General features: G+C 42.2%; 1 pseudogene; it reads right to left on the minus strand.

Annotated features, from left to right (window-relative positions):
* LOC129855806 (tetratricopeptide repeat protein 27-like) overlaps positions 1-16,073 on the minus strand; it is a 148,362-nt pseudogene that overhangs the window by 99,091 nt on the left and 33,198 nt on the right.

Raw genomic sequence — 16,073 nt, forward strand, 5'->3', positions numbered from 1 at the left:
CATCTTTCCCTGGATCATGACTAGTCTCCCAGTCCCTGCTGCTGAAAAACATCCCCACAGCATGAGGCTGCCACCACCATGCTTCAACGTAGGGATGGTAAAAAATTTCCTCCAGACGTGGCAATTGGTATTCGGCCAAGAGTTCAAATCTTGGTTTCATCAGACCAGAGAATCTTGTTTATCATGGTCAGAGTCCTTTAGGTGACTCTATAAAGCGGGCTGTCATGTGCTTTTTACTGAGGAGTGAGCCGACGGAAGCCACTCCTCAGTAAAAAGTGCTGCAAAGATGGTTGTCCTTCTGGAAGGTTCTCCCGTCTACACACACTCTGGAGCTCTACCAGATTGACCATCCAGTTCCTGGTCACCTCCCTGACCAAGGCCCTTCTCCCCTGTTTGCGTAGTTTGGCCGGGCGGCCAGCTCTAGGAAGAGTCTTGATAGTTCAAAACCTCTTCCATTTAAGAATGATGGAGGCCACTGTGTTATTTAATGCTGCAGACATTTTTTGGTACACTTCCCCAGATCTATGCCTCGACACAATCCTGTGTCTCGGAGCTCTACGGACGATTCCTTTGACCTCATGGCTTGGTTTTTTGCTCTGACATGCACTGTCAACTGTGGGATCTTATATAAACAGGTGTGCGCCTTTCCAAATCATGTCCAATCAATTGAATTTACCACAAGTGGATTCCAATCAAGTTGTAGAAACATCAAGGATGATCAATGGAAACAGGATGCACCAGAGCTCAATTTTGAGTCTCATAGCAAAGGATCTGAATACTCATGAAAAAAAAAAAAACGTTTTCGCTCTGTCATTATGGGTTATTGTGTGTAGATTGAAGAGGAAAACACATTATTTAATCAATTTTAGAATAAGGCTGTAAAGTAACAAAGTGTGGAAAGTCAAGGGGTCTGAATATTTTCCGAATGCACTGTATATCACCGAGTACGGCTAAGCTATTCTTCGTACTGCCAGTGAATTGAAGTTGAACAGCGCCAAGCATCAGTTTACTTATGCCTAAAATGTACAATAAAAAGTATTGCCTATAGCTTATTTAATGAAACCCTGGCTGGCTGTTGATGTCCTAGGTCAGGGCTCTCCAACCCTGTTCCTTGAGAGCTACCTTCTTGTAAGTTTTCACTCCAACCGCATTTGTAACTAACCTGACTCCGCTTATCAACCAACTAATTATTGATTCAGAAGCACTAGATTAGGTTTGGAGTGAAAACCTACAGAATGGCAGCTCTCCACGAACAGCGTTGGAGAGCCCTGTCCAAGGCAATCGATCTGAAAGCAGCGTCCCCGCAAAACTTTTTGTTAATGGCAAGTTCACTTACTCATCCATAAATAGTCAAGTGCAAATACGGTTCAGCAGCTCAAATCAGCAGGATGTGGGGCATTGTTATTAGGAAGGACGTCTACCATGAATGGATCGCTAAAATAATGATTATGACCACACTTCATAAATGTAAATATTATGGAGAGAGCTATACATTTGGCAGCCAAGCACGAGTTATCAGTGTGTAGCCTATTATCGTCCAGACATGACATTGAAATATCTTCACACCTACAATAAAAGCCTCCAAGCTTCTGTCATAACTTCATATGGCTGCAGTCCCGTTAACGGGATCGATATGACAACAGCCAGTCAAAATGCAGGGCGCCAAATTCAAAAAACAGAAATCTCATAATTAAAATTCCTCAGACATTCATGTGTATTATATCATTTTAAAGGTAATCTTGTTGTTAATCCCACCAAAGTGTCCGATTTCAAATAGGTTTTTCAGCGAAAGCACTACAAACGATTATGTTAGGTCACCACAAAACCACAATAACCACAGCCATTTTTTCCAGCTAAAGATAGCTTTCACAAAAACCAGAATAGAGATAAAATTAATCACTAACCTTCGATTATTGTCATCAGATGACACTCATAGGACTTCATGTTACACAATACATGCATGTTTTGTTTGATTAAGTTCATATTTATATAAAAAAATCTGAATTTACATTGAGGCGTTAGATTCACTAGTTGTAAAATCAAGTGACTTTGCATAGCCACATCGTTTCAACAGAAATACTCAACATAAATATAAATGATAATACAAGTAATACACATAGAATTATAGATATACCTCTGCTTAATGCAACCGCTGTGTCAGATTTTTTAAAAACTTAACGGAAATATAAACCATGCAATAATCTGAGACGGAGCTCAGATGATTAGCCAAATTAGCCACCATGTTGGACTCAACAGAAACCAGAAAATACATGATAAATGTTTCCTTACCTTTGATGAATTCATCAGAATGCAGTCCTAGGAATCCCAGGTCCACAATAAATGCTTGATTTGTTCGTTAATGTCCGTTATTTATGTCAAATTAGCTACTTTCGAATTGTTTACCAAACACCCTAACCAAAGTCTCAAAGCGCGACCACTATAACGTGACGAAATGTCCAAACGTTCCGTTACAGTCAGTAGAAACATGTCAAACGATGTACTGAATCAATCTTTAGAATGTTGTTAACATACATCTTGAATAACGTTCCAACCGGAGAATTACATTGACTTCAGTTAACCGATGGAACGGAGCTCCCTCTCACGTGAACGCACCAGTTCAATGTGTGGGCACCTCATGGCAGTGATTACTAATTTCTGTCTCCTTCGACCCCCCTTCACATTAGAGTCATCCGACTTAGTTCTATTGACTGTTGACATCTAGTGGAAGCCGTAGGAAGTGAAAACCCATCCATCTCTCTCTGTATTTTCAATGAGAGCTTGGTTGAAAATATGGCACCCCCAGAAAAAATCCAAACAGGAAGTGGAACTTCTCAGGTTTTTGCCTGCCATATGAGTTCTGTTCATCAAAGTTAATATTTATAATGCTATTTCTGACTTCTGTTGACTCCAAAAAATGGCGGATATCTTTATGGCTTATTTGGGCTCTGAGCGCTGTACTCAGATTATAGCATAGTGTGCTTTTTCCGTAAAGTGTTTTTGAAATCTGACACAGCGGTTGCATTAAGGAGAAGTTTATCTAAAGTTCCATGTTTAATACTTGTATCTTTTATCAATGTTTATTATGAGTATTTCTGTAAATTGATGTGGCTCTCTGCAAAATCACCGGATGTTTTAGAGGCAAAACATTATTGAACATAACACGCCAATGTAAACTGCGATTTTTGGATATAAATATGAACTTTATCGAACAAAACATACATGTATTGTGTAACATGAAGTCCTATGAGTGTCATCTGATAAAGATCAAAGGTTAGTGATTCATTCTATCTCTATTTCTGATTTTTGTGACTCCTCTCTTTGGCTGGAAAAATGGCTGTGTTTTTCTGTGAATAGGTGCTGACCTAACATAATCGTTTGTGGTGCTTTTGCCGAAAAGTCTATTTGAAATCGGACACTGTGGTGTGATTAACAAGAAGTGTATCTTTAAAATGGTGTAAAATACTTGTATGTCTGAGGAATTTTTATTTTGAGATTTATGTAGTTTTGAATTTGGCGCCCGGCACTTTCATTGGCTGTTGTCATTTCGATCCCGTTAACGGGATCTCAGCCGTAAGAGGTTTTAAGTTAAGTTATGTGCCCAGTTGGTCCCTCAGGTCCTCTGCACTGGGCTTTTAACTATCCCAAAGCCTAGGACCAAGAGGCATGGAGAGTTTAGATAGTTTAGTTACTACACCCAGCCTCTGGAATAGCCTGCCAGAGAACCTGAGAAGTGACGAAAATGTGGGCATACTTAAAAGAGATCTTAATTTTTTTTTTCAGCTTTGCTATTCCTTAGGGAGCTTTTTAGTCATTCCGTTTTAGTTATTCTTTTGTTTATTCTCTTATGTTTGTTGTGTAGTAAATATTAAAGTTTTTATTATTTTTAGTTTTTTCCTGTGAAGCACATTGTGTTTCACTACACGTCTGAAATTTGCTGTAGAAATAAAAGCTTGATTTGAGAAAAAAAATAAGTAATTGTATTTTTATTTATTTTACCTTTAACTAGGCAAGTCAGTTAAGAAAAAAATATTATTTACAATGACGGCCTACCCAGGGCCAAACCCGGATGACGCTGGGCCAATTGTGCGCCGCCCTATGGGGCTCCCAATCACGGCCGGATGTGATACAGCTTGGATTCAAACAAGGGACAGTAGTGACGCCTCTTGCACCGAGATGCAGTGCCGAAGACCTCTGTGGCACTCGGGAGCCCAAACTGTACGAGTATCTTTTTAATTACAGATGCAAAGGCCTACCCTGTTACTCTTTCTGTTAGTTTTTGTCCAATAGCAGTTGTCTCTGTCTGTGTAAAAGGTTTGTTTTCATCCTCCCTAGGGCCAGTAGTTTTCCAAGTAGTGTTTTTTTTACCATATGACCTGATCAGAAATCCTAGCCAATACAAAACACTTTTTTGTTTTCACAGCTGTTTTTTTTTTACTATATGTCAAACGCTACAACTAGGGTCCAGAGTTGGTTAGCTTAGCCTACAACCAGATCAGGAAAAACTCTGGGCCCCATGAAAACAAGGAGAAAATTATGTTTACACTGCCCTGCTTTAAGGGGGGCAACTGTCTGGCGAGTGTCGTGTGCTACTTTCGGAGAGAGCGGTCAAGACAGAGCAAGTACGCAAGTTTACATTTGAGTAATGTGTAGCAGACTGTATTTTTACGAAAAATGTAGCAAGTGTGAAGCGGTTCTAAGATACTCAGCATGCTTAAGCAAAAACCCAGCAGATTATTCTCGCTGTAATAACCAAACAGAGTGGTTACAGCATCACTTCCTGTAATTTGGGCTTTGTGTGATGATGTCTTAAATCAGCGGCTTACATCTTTTCAGAGTGCAGGTTAATAGAGTAGACAGTAGAGTATTTACTTTATTAATCCCATTTGGGAAATAGTTTTAATCAAAGCATGCATCAATTATTATAATTTTTTATGGCGCCGCAGGAGATGGCTGCCGTTTTACAGTCCCCTAACCAATTGTGCGTGTTTTTCCATGTTATTTGTAACTTATTTTGGACATAATGTTTCTGCCACCGTCTCATATGACTGAAAAGAGCTTCTAGATATCAGGACAGCGATTCAAATAAAATGTTATTGGTCACATACACATGGTCAGCAGATGTTAATGCGAGTGTAGCGAAATGCTTGTGCTTCTAGTTCTGACCGTGCAGTAATATCTAACAAGTACCCTAACAATTTCACAACATCTACCATATACACACAAGTGTAAAGCAATGAATAAGAATATGTACATATAAATACATGGATGAGCGATGGCCGTGCGGCATTGGCAAGATGCAGTAGATGGTATAGAGTACAGCATATACATATGATATGAGTAATGTAGGGTATGTAAAAATTATATAAAGTGGCATTGTTTAAAGTGATTAGTGATACATATACTACATCCAATTTTTAATTATTAAAGTGGCTAGAGATTTGAGTCAGTATGTTGGCAGCAGCCACTCAATGTTAGTGGTGGCTGTTTAACAGTCTGATGGCCTTGAGATAGAAGCTGTTTTTCAGTCTCTCGGTCCCAGCTTTGATGCACCTGTACTGACGTCACCTTCTGGATGAATAGCGGGGTGAACAGGCAGTGGCTCAGGTGGTTGTTGTCCGTGATGATCTTTTTGGCCTTCCTGTGACATCGGGTGCTGTAGGGGTCCTGGAGGGCAGGTAGTTTGCCCCCGGTGATGCGTTGTGCATACCTCACTACCCTCTGGAGAGCCTTACGGTTGTGGACGGAGCAGTTTCTGTACCAGGCGGTGATACACCCGACAGGATGCTCTCAATTGTGCATCTGTAAAGGTTTGTGAGTGTTTTCGGTGATTACTCACCCTGTACTGAAAGAAGATTGTTTCTTTAACGAGTCAGACGCAAAGGATTTACTTCAGACGCCTGACAAGGCCCTCATCTTCATCATTCATAGGAGAAAGAGACAGAGATATTGGGGACGTAGGTCTGGGTGCCTTGTAAGGATCTGACGGCGAGTGGGCAATCTGCCTTTACCAACGGTCCAATTAGCCAACGTACAATGATTGGATAATAAAATAGACTACGAGGATGTATATCCTACCAACAGGACATTAAAAACTGTAATATCTTATGCTTCACCGAGTCGTGGCTGTACCAGGCGGTGATACACCCGACAGGATGCTCTCAATTGTGCATCTGTAAAGGTTTGTGAGTGTTTTCGGTGATTACTCACCCTGTACTGAAAGAAGATTGTTTCTTTAACGAGTCAGACGCAAAGGATTTACTTCAGACGCCTGACAAGGCCCTCATCTTCATCATTTATAGGAGAAAGAGACAGAGATATTGGGGACGTAGGTCTGGGTGCCTTGTAAGGATCTGACGGCGAGTGGGCAATCTGCCTTTACCAACGGTCCAATTAGCCAACGTACAATGATTGGATAATAAAATAGACTACGAGGATGTATATCCTACCAACAGGACATTAAAAACTGTAATATCTTATGCTTCACCGAGTCGTGGCTGAACAACGACATGAATAACATACAGCTGGAGGGATTTATGCTTTTTTGCCAGGATAGAACGGCTGCCTCCGGTAAGACAAGGGGTGGCGGTCTGTGTATATTTGTAAACAACAGCTGGAGCACGAAATCTAAAGAAGTCTCGAGGTTTTGCTCACCTGAGATAGAGCATTTCATGAGAAGCTGTAGACCACACTATTTACCAAGAGAGTTTTCATCAATATTCTTCATAGCTGTCTATTTATCACCACAAACCAATGCTGGCACGAGGACCGCACTCAATGAGCTTTATACGGCCATTAGCAAACAGAAAAATGCTCATCCAGAGGCGGCGCTCCTAGTGGCCGGGGACTTCAATGCAGGAAAACTTAATATCCTTTATCATCATTTCTACCAGCATGTTAAATGTGCAACCAGAGCGGAAAAAAACTACAGACCACCTTTAATCCACACACAAAGATGCGTACAGAGCTCTCCCTCGCCCTCCATTTGGCAAATCTGACCATAATTCTATCCTCCTGATTCCTGCTTAAAATCAAAAACTAAAGCAGGAAGCACCAGTGACTAGGTCAATAAAAAAAGTGGTCAGATGAATCAGATGCTAAGATAGAGGACTGTTTTGCTAGCACAGGCTGGAATATGTTCCGGGATTCTTCCGATGGTATAGGAGTACACCACATCAGTCACTGACTTCATCAATAAGTGCGTCGATGACGTCCCCTCCAGTGACTGTATGTACATACCCCAAGCAGAAGCCATGGATTACAGGCAACATCCGCACTGAGATAAAGGGTAGAGCTGCCGCTTTCAAGGAGCGGAACTCTAACCTAGACGCTTATAAGAAATCCCACTATGCCCTCCGATGAACCAGCAAACAGGCAAAGTGTCATTACAGGACTAAGATTGAATCGTATTACACCGGCTCCGACACTCGTCGGATGTGGCAGGGCTTGTAAACTATTACAGACTACAAAGGGAAGCAAAGCCGCGAGGTGCCCAGTGACACGAGCCAACCAGAAAAGCTAAATTACTTCTATGCTCGCTTCAAGGCAAGTAACACTGAAACATGCATGAGAGCATCAGCTGTTCTAGAAGACTGTCTGATCATGCTCTCCACAGCCGATGTAAGACCTTTAAATGGGTCAACATTCACTTGGTCACAGGGCCAGACGGATTACCAGGATGTGTATTCCGAGCATGCGCTGACCAACTGGCAAGCGTCTTCGCTGACATTTTAAACCTGTCCCTGACGGAGTCTGTAATACCAACACGTTTCAAGCAGACCACCATAGTGTTCATAGGCACAGGAACTAAGGTAACCAGCCTAAATGACTACCAACCCGTAGCACTCACGTCTGTAGCCATGAAGTGCTTTGAAAAGGCTGGTAATGGCTCACATCAACGCCATTATCCCAGAAACCCTAGACCCACTCCAATTTGCATACCGCCCAAACAGATCCAATCTCTATTGCACTCCACACTGCCCTTTCCCACCTGGACAAAAGGAACACCTATGTGAGAATGCTATTCATTGACTACAGCTCAGCGTTCAACACCATAGTGTCCTCAAAGCTCATCAATAAGCTAAGGACCCTGGGACTAAACACCTCCCTCTGCAATTGGATCCTGGACTTTCTGATGGGCCGCCCCCAGGTGGTAAGGGTAGGTAACAACACATCCACCACGCTGATCCTCAACACTGGGGCCCTTCAGGGGTGCGTGCTCAGTCCCCTCCTGTACTCCCTGTTCACTCATGACTGCATGTCCAGGCACAACTCCAACACCATCATTAAGTTTGCTGATGACAACAGTGGTAGGCCTGATCTCAGACAACGATGAGACAGCCTATAGGGAGGAGGTCAGAGACCTGGCCGTGTGGTGCCAGAACAACAACCTCTCACTCAACTTGATCAAGACAAATGAGATGATTGTGGACTACAGGAAAAGGAGGACTGAGCACGCCCCCATTCTCATCAACGGCGCTGTAGTGGAGCAGGTTGAGAGCGTCAAGTTCCTTGGTGTCCACATCACCAACAAACTACCATGGTCCAAACACACCAGGACAGTCGTAAAGAGGGTACGACAACGCCTATTCCCCTCAATTTCCAGCACACAATGGCATAGGTCACTACACTCGCCACGACACTGCTATAGAGCATATGAAGCATTTTGTCACATCTATTAGATCTTAAATAATTGAATGTAGGGACAGACCAGGGGGCTAACACTGTGAAGTCTACATACCAACCAACAGCGAGAAGTCAATTACTGGTACAGATAAGGTCAAGTATATTGGCCCCCCATGCATGATTCGATCCCTTCTAAAATAAGTTGAAATTGAAAAAACACTGCGATTTACAACAGCACAGAACCAAAAAATAATAATATAATAATAATATTTAATAATAAATAATAATAATAAATAATAATAATAATTAATAATAATAATAATAATAATTAAGATTTTTCATTTCATAATCAGAAAATGCCTGGGCAAAATTATTCAAAATTCTAATATATTTGATTGGAGGCAAGTGATTTTAGGCAAGTGTCATTTACCCTATTTGTTGTAAGATGCAGGTGCCTACAAGGTAATAAAAAAAATGGTTTAACCAGTTTTGATATGAGAAAAGAGAATTCAATATATTTGCACACAAGAAAAATACAAAACCATGTAATGAGTTAAAAAGGAAAGCGAAAAGTGCATGTGCTGGAGAGGAAGAAAAAACTACCCTGAGGGGCTTTCAAGGCACAAAATAAATAAACTATATCCTTATTAATTAAACGGAAATACATAGTTGAGGATTTAAAGAAAATGAAAAACAATGCATCAGGGGTTAATCAATAGCGGCAGAACATTATTGCAATCAGTCATTGTATGGAATGTCCAGGAGATTATTTTTCATTTTGTATTTGAAGGAGAGCAGTTTTTGAGGTGTTCCTGGGAGATGTTACCCAAAATAACTGAGTATTGAATTTGAAAAGATATTGAAAAGAAACGGAGAATGTTCATTTTGAATTGGAATAAAAAATGACATAAATTGAAGTTGATTGATTTCTTAAATGTTGAGAATATGAAGATAAGAGTGGAGAGAAACTGGTACGACTGTCGGAATGAGTTGCCATCCTCAAATAGTCTCCAGACCAGAGGTGTCAAACAAATTTGTCTTCTACAAGGTCTGGAGGGCCACACTGAAAATGTGTTATATTTCCTCGCCGTCAAAATACAAAAGTCCTTCATCCATCATTTTTTGAATGTTCTATCCTCCGACTGTCTAGCTTTCATTTTGGTGTTTATTAGAGAGCTGGACCCAGTCAAGAAACTGTACGAATGAAGGTCCATTATAATTTCTACAGTTCCATTTGTTTTTTGGTCATGTTAAAGTACACTGCTCAAAAAAATAAAGGGAACACTTAAACAACACAATGTAACTCCAAGTCAATCACACTTCTGTGAAATCAAACTGTCCACTTAGGAAGCAACACTGATTGACAATACATTTCACATGCTGTTGTGCAAATGGAATAGACAACAGGTGGAAATTATAGTCAATTAGCAAGACACCCCCAATAAAGGAGTGGTTCTGCAGGTGGTGACCACAGACCACTTCTCAGTTCCTATGCTTCCTGGCTGATGTTTTGGTCACTTTTGAATGCTGGCGGTGCTTTCACTCTAGTGGTAGCATGAGACGGAGTCTACAACCTACACAAGTGGCCCAGGTAGTGCAGCTCATCCAGGATGGCACATCAATGCGAGCTGTGGCAAGAAGGTTTGCTGTGTCTGTCAGCGTAGTGTCCAGAGCATGGAGCCGCTACCAGGAGACAGGCCAGTACATCAGGAGACATGGAGGAGGCCGTAGGAGGGCAACAACCCAGCAGCAGGACCGCTACCTCCGCCTTTGTGCAAGGAGGAGCAGGAGGAGCACTGCCAGAGTCCTGCAAAATGACCTCCAGCAGGACACAAATGTGCATGTGTCTGCTCAAACGGTCAGAAACAGACTCCATGAGGGTGGTATGAGGGCCCGACGTCCACAGGTGGGGGTTGTGCTTACAGCCCAACACCGTGCAGGACGTTTGGCATTTGCCAGAGAACACCAAGATTGGCAAATTCGCCACTGGCGCCCTGTGCTCTTCACAGATGAAAGCAGGTTCACACTGAGCACATGTGACAGACGTGACAGAGTCTGGAGACGCTGTGGAGAACGTTCTGCTGTCTGCAACATCCTCCAGCATGACCGGTTTGGCGGTGGGTCAGTCATGGTGTGGGGTGGCATTTCTTTGGGGGGCCGCACAGCCCTCCATGTGCTCGCCAGAGGTAGCCTGACTGCCATTAGGTACCGAGATGAGATCCTCAGACCCCTTGTGAGACCATATGCTGGTGCGATTGGCCCTGGGTTCCTCCTAATGCAAGACAATGCTAGACCTCATGTGGCTGGATTGTGTCAGCAGTTCCTGCAAGAGGAAGGCATTGATGCTATGGACTGGCCCGCCCGTTCCCCAGACCTGAATCCAATTGAGCACATCTGGGACATCATGTCTCGCTCCATCCACCAACGCCACGTTGCACCACAGACTGTCCAGGAGTTGGCGGATGCTTTAGTCCAGGTCTGGGAGGAGATCCCTCAGGAGACCATCCGCCACCTCATCAGGAGCATGCCCAGGCGTTGTAGGGAGGTCATACAGGCACGTGGAGGCCACACACACTACTGAGCCTCATTTTGACTTGTTTTAAGGACATTACATCAAAGTTGGATCAGCCTGTAGTGTGGTTTTCCACTTTTATTTTGAGTGTGACTCCAAATCCAGACCTCCATGGGTTGATAAATTTGATTTCCATTGATAATGTGTGTGTGATTTTGTTGTCAGCACATTCAACTATGTAAAGAAAAAAGTATTTAATAAGAATATTTCATTCATTCAGATCTAGGATGTGTTATTTTAGTGTTCCCTTTATTTTTTTGAGCAGTGTACAATGCATTCAGAAAGTATTCAGACCCCTTCACTTTTTCCACATTGTTACATCACAGCCTTATTCTAAAATGGATTAAATTATTTGCCCCCTCAATCTACACAATATACCCCATAACGACAAAGCAAAAACAGGTTGACACACTACAATTCAATTTTCAAAATAAGGGTGGATCCAAAGAGGAAGCCTAGGCTGTATAGCAATAGAAATGCCTACTTGAATCACATGTGTAACGAGATGATGAAGCTACACATTTCATCTAATTTAGAACCGAGAACCTGCGAGGAAATCTGTGGTGAGAGGAGTCTCCGCAGATCATGCAGGCCAGGGATGAGGTGCCTTGCAGTGGCAAGCGGAGTAGATATGAAGGAGCAAGTAGGGGTGCATGTGTGTGTGTAGTGTCAGGGTTTCCGTCAGGAAAATGTGGCACCAGACACTGACCGGGAAGATGTTTTATTTACCGGCCATTTGATAAATATACCGGACCCATATGCATTCGGTGCGTAAACCCATTAGGGCGTCCACCGACAGGGCTCAGAATGACAGAAATCACATTTAGATAATGGTAATTAATCTTAACAGAACATACAAGTCCTGCAATGAAGCAGCGAGCGAGTGAAACATCTCCCTGGAGTCACTTTTTGTCCTGATCATCCAAGGCCATTTCAGCGCCACAACATGATATCAGTTATGGTCGAGGGGTAGAGGTCCCCCTCTGCTGGAGACACTTAGGATCACACTGGATTTGCCCCCCATGAGAGTGAGGGTGAAGGTGAAAGGGGTAGAGAATGCTTACCTTGGGCAGGCAGGCCAGTGGTGGGGGAGAGGGTCAGCTCAAAGTCTAGCTCGGGAGCTGGGGTACCCTCCTTACTCTTGACATCCAGGATCAGCTGGGCAAGGAAGTTCTGCTGGAAGCGAGTCCGTTTGCCCAGAGCACTTCCATGACCAAAACTGTAGGCCTTCTAAAGCCCAGGCTGTTACTGTATGTTGAGACTGTTACTTACCTATCATGTTCATCTCTAGGCCAGTTAGGAGAGCTCCTTGGCTGGGTTGTTCTCATAGTAGGTCAGAGAGGTGAAGCCACATTCAAGTTGGAACGGGACGGACAGGTTCTGGAGGGTTCCATCAGAGAACAAAGGCTCACACTTTATTACTGCAGAGAAGATGATGGGGGTTAAAATTATAAGATGTCCTTTTTCTATTTCAGTTAAATGTATTACTATTTGCATTGATATCATAAATCAGTTCAGCGGCGAATTTTTTTTTTTTTATATATTATTTTTCACTTATTCCAAGTTCTCAAAACATACCATTCCACTTAGCACTAGAGGATGACACATCTACACCTAAAACAAAAGTATTCAGCATTATTTTGATCACAGACGTCCCCTGAAGACCATCCAGAGGTCAATTAGAGCTCAGTGCACCTGCAGACCAATCCCATGAGGCCATTGGTCAGCAACATCGTGAGGGAGAGATACCTTGCGGCGACACATTAAAAAAAGAGGTGTTTTGGCTTTGTCCTTGGCTCCACCTCTCCCTGTCCGACATGATTACCAGTTTGGTGTCGTTGAAGGCTGTCCGCGGTGTGGAGATTATTCCTCGCTTCTAATGTGTATAATTCATGGTGCAGTGTACTCTCGCGGTCCCCCATTCAAAATGTATAGAGGCAGCCCAGGCCAGCGCCAAGGAGATTTACTTTGCGCCTTGTCATACAAGGGAATTCTCTTCCTGGGCTGTTGTGAAATGTGCAAGGGGAGGGGACACTTTACTTATTTATTTTACACAAATGACTTGGAGTCAAATATTGATATAATAATGTCCAAAAATAATATTTTGCGATACATAACTATATTGCTCACCCCATTACTACTAGCTAACCATTTCACTTAGCAATAGTTATCCTATTTCATGCCTACTGATCACAACCCTGGCAGCAAATGAGTACACCGTGACGTGCAAGCAGCCATATTACATTAGCATGGGCCCACACAGAACAAATGAGCATTTATCTTGACGGGTTTCCAGCTAATCCTTTTATTTAGTCTTATCTGGGCATTGTTAGAATGAACATTGACTGATTTATTAATTCTCAGCAAATATTATGGTAGAGTGAAGAAGAGAAAATGAAAAAAGGTCACAATAACAGTCAATGCTTGAAATACATGTTTTATTTTATCCCATTCTCTCGGTGTCAACTCAAAACCAACAGCAATGCTAGAGAAAGAGAAAGGGTGAAATTGGATAGTAAAAATCCCCTTTTCCATCTGCATGCCTTTCACAACCCGGAGCTCACACAGAGTAGTAAAAAGGATTGTGTGGTCTTTTACTGGCTGCTCCTCTGGAATACGGATTGGCTGTTTCATAGCCCGCAGAATCTGGTCACCCTTCACACACTGTTAAGCACCCCTCACACACACCCCCACAACAAAAATCAGCAAACCAACATTTCAAGCCCAGCAGAAGTCAACTATAATTAAGCAGAACAATCTTAAACTGTGATCTGCTACTAATGACCTGGTGGCAGGACTGTAGGACAAACGAACGCTGGGCAAACAAGTGGACTATAATGAGCTCAAACCACCCTGAAAGGGTTTCAAGAGGGATCAGAATTAAGAAAGTGCCCTTTAGTCTCATTTTCACAATTTCTTCAACTTATATCAGGAAAAGGGGAAAACTCAATTGTGCACACTGGCTAAACCAAAATCAAAAACTTCATTACGGAAGGGATAAACGTAGACGTTCTCAGAAACAAGGCGAAGCAGAGTCCCTTTGCGGAGTTCATTCTTCCAAGGCAATGTACAGAATGGAGGCGTTTATTCAGCTCATACCACAGTTGCCAAAGAAAATAATCCTAAAATAACACTTACTGGTAGAAATACAATTTTGTTCATATAGAGTGCATTTGGAAAGTATTCAGACCCCTTCGATTTTTTCCACATTTTTACGTTACAGCCTTATTCTAAAATGAATACAATTGTTTCCTAATCAATCTACACAATAAAACAAAATGACAAAGCAAAAAAATTGAAATACCTTAACCATAAGATTTCAGACCCGTTGCTATGAGACCCATCCTGTCTCAGCCTCCAGTATTTATACTGCAATAGTTTGTGTCAGGGGGATAAGTTATACAGCTGAAGTCGGAAGTTTACATAAACTTAGGTTGGAGTCATTAAAACTAATTTTTCAACCACTCCACAAATTTCTTGTTGACAAACTATAGTTTTGGCAAGTCGGTTGGGACATCTACTCTGTGCATGACACAAGTAATTTTTCCAACAATTGTTCACAGACAGATTATTTCACTTATAACTCACTGTATCACAATTCCAATGGGTCAGAAGTTTACATTAACTAAGTTTACTGTGCCTCTAAACAGCTTGGAGAATTCCAGAAAAATGATGTCATGGCTTTGGAAGCTTCTGATAGGCTAATTGACATCATTTGAGTCAATTGGAGGTGTACCTGTGGATGTATTTCAAGGCATACCTTCAAACTCAGTGCCTCTTTGCTTGACATCATGGGAAAATCAAAAGAAATCAGCCAAGACCTCAGAAAAAAAAAATTGTAGACCCCCATGAGTCTGGTTCATCCTTGGAGGCAATTTCCAAACGCCTGAAGGTACCACGTTCATCTGTACAAACAATAGTACACAGTCGTCATACAGCTCAGGAAGGAGACGCATTCTGTCTCCTAGATATGAACGTACTTTGGTGCGAAAAGTGCAAATCAATCCCAGAACAAGAGCAAAGGACCTTGTGAAGATGCTGGAGGAAACAGGTACAAAAGTATCTATTATCCACAGTAAAATGAGTCCTATATATCGACATAACCTGAAAGGCCGCTCAGCAAGGAAGAAGCCACTGCTCCAAAACTGCCATGAAAAAGCCAGACTACGGTTTGCAACTGCACATGGGGACAAAGATTGAACTTTTTGGAATAATGTCCTCTGGTCTGATGAAACAAAAATATAACTGTTTGGCCATAATGACCATCGTTATGTTTGGAGGAAAAAGGGGGAGGATTGCAAGCCGAAGAACACCATCCCAACCGTGAAGCACGGGGTTGGCAGCATCATGTTGTGGGGGGTGCTTTGCTGCAGGAAGGACTGGTGCACTTCACAATAGATGGCATCATGAGGAAGAGAAATTATGTGGATATATTGAAGCAACATCTCAAGACATCAGTCAGGATATGGCTTAAGGACAACAAAGTCAAGGTATTGGGAGTGGCCATCACAAAGCCCTGACCTCAATCCCATAGAAAATTTGTGGGCAGAACTGAAAAAGCATGTGCGAGCAAAGAGGCCTACAAAACTGACTCAGTTACACCAGCTATGTCAGGAGGAATGGAAAACTTAGGAAACTTATTGTGGGAAGCTTGTGGAAGGCAACGTTTAAAACAAGTTAAACCATTTAAAGGCAATGCTCCCAAATACAAATTGTGTGTATGTAAAATACTGACCCACTGGGAATGTGATGAAAGAAATAAAAGCTGAAATAAATCATTCTCTCTACTATTATTCTGACATTTCACATTCTTAAAATAAAGTGGTGATCCTAACTGACCTAAGACAGGGAATTATTACTAAGATTCAATGTCAGGAAT

The sequence above is a fragment of the Salvelinus fontinalis genome, chromosome 1, assembly GCF_029448725.1.
Source record: "Salvelinus fontinalis isolate EN_2023a chromosome 1, ASM2944872v1, whole genome shotgun sequence".
Taxonomy (NCBI): Eukaryota; Metazoa; Chordata; class Actinopteri; order Salmoniformes; family Salmonidae; genus Salvelinus; species Salvelinus fontinalis.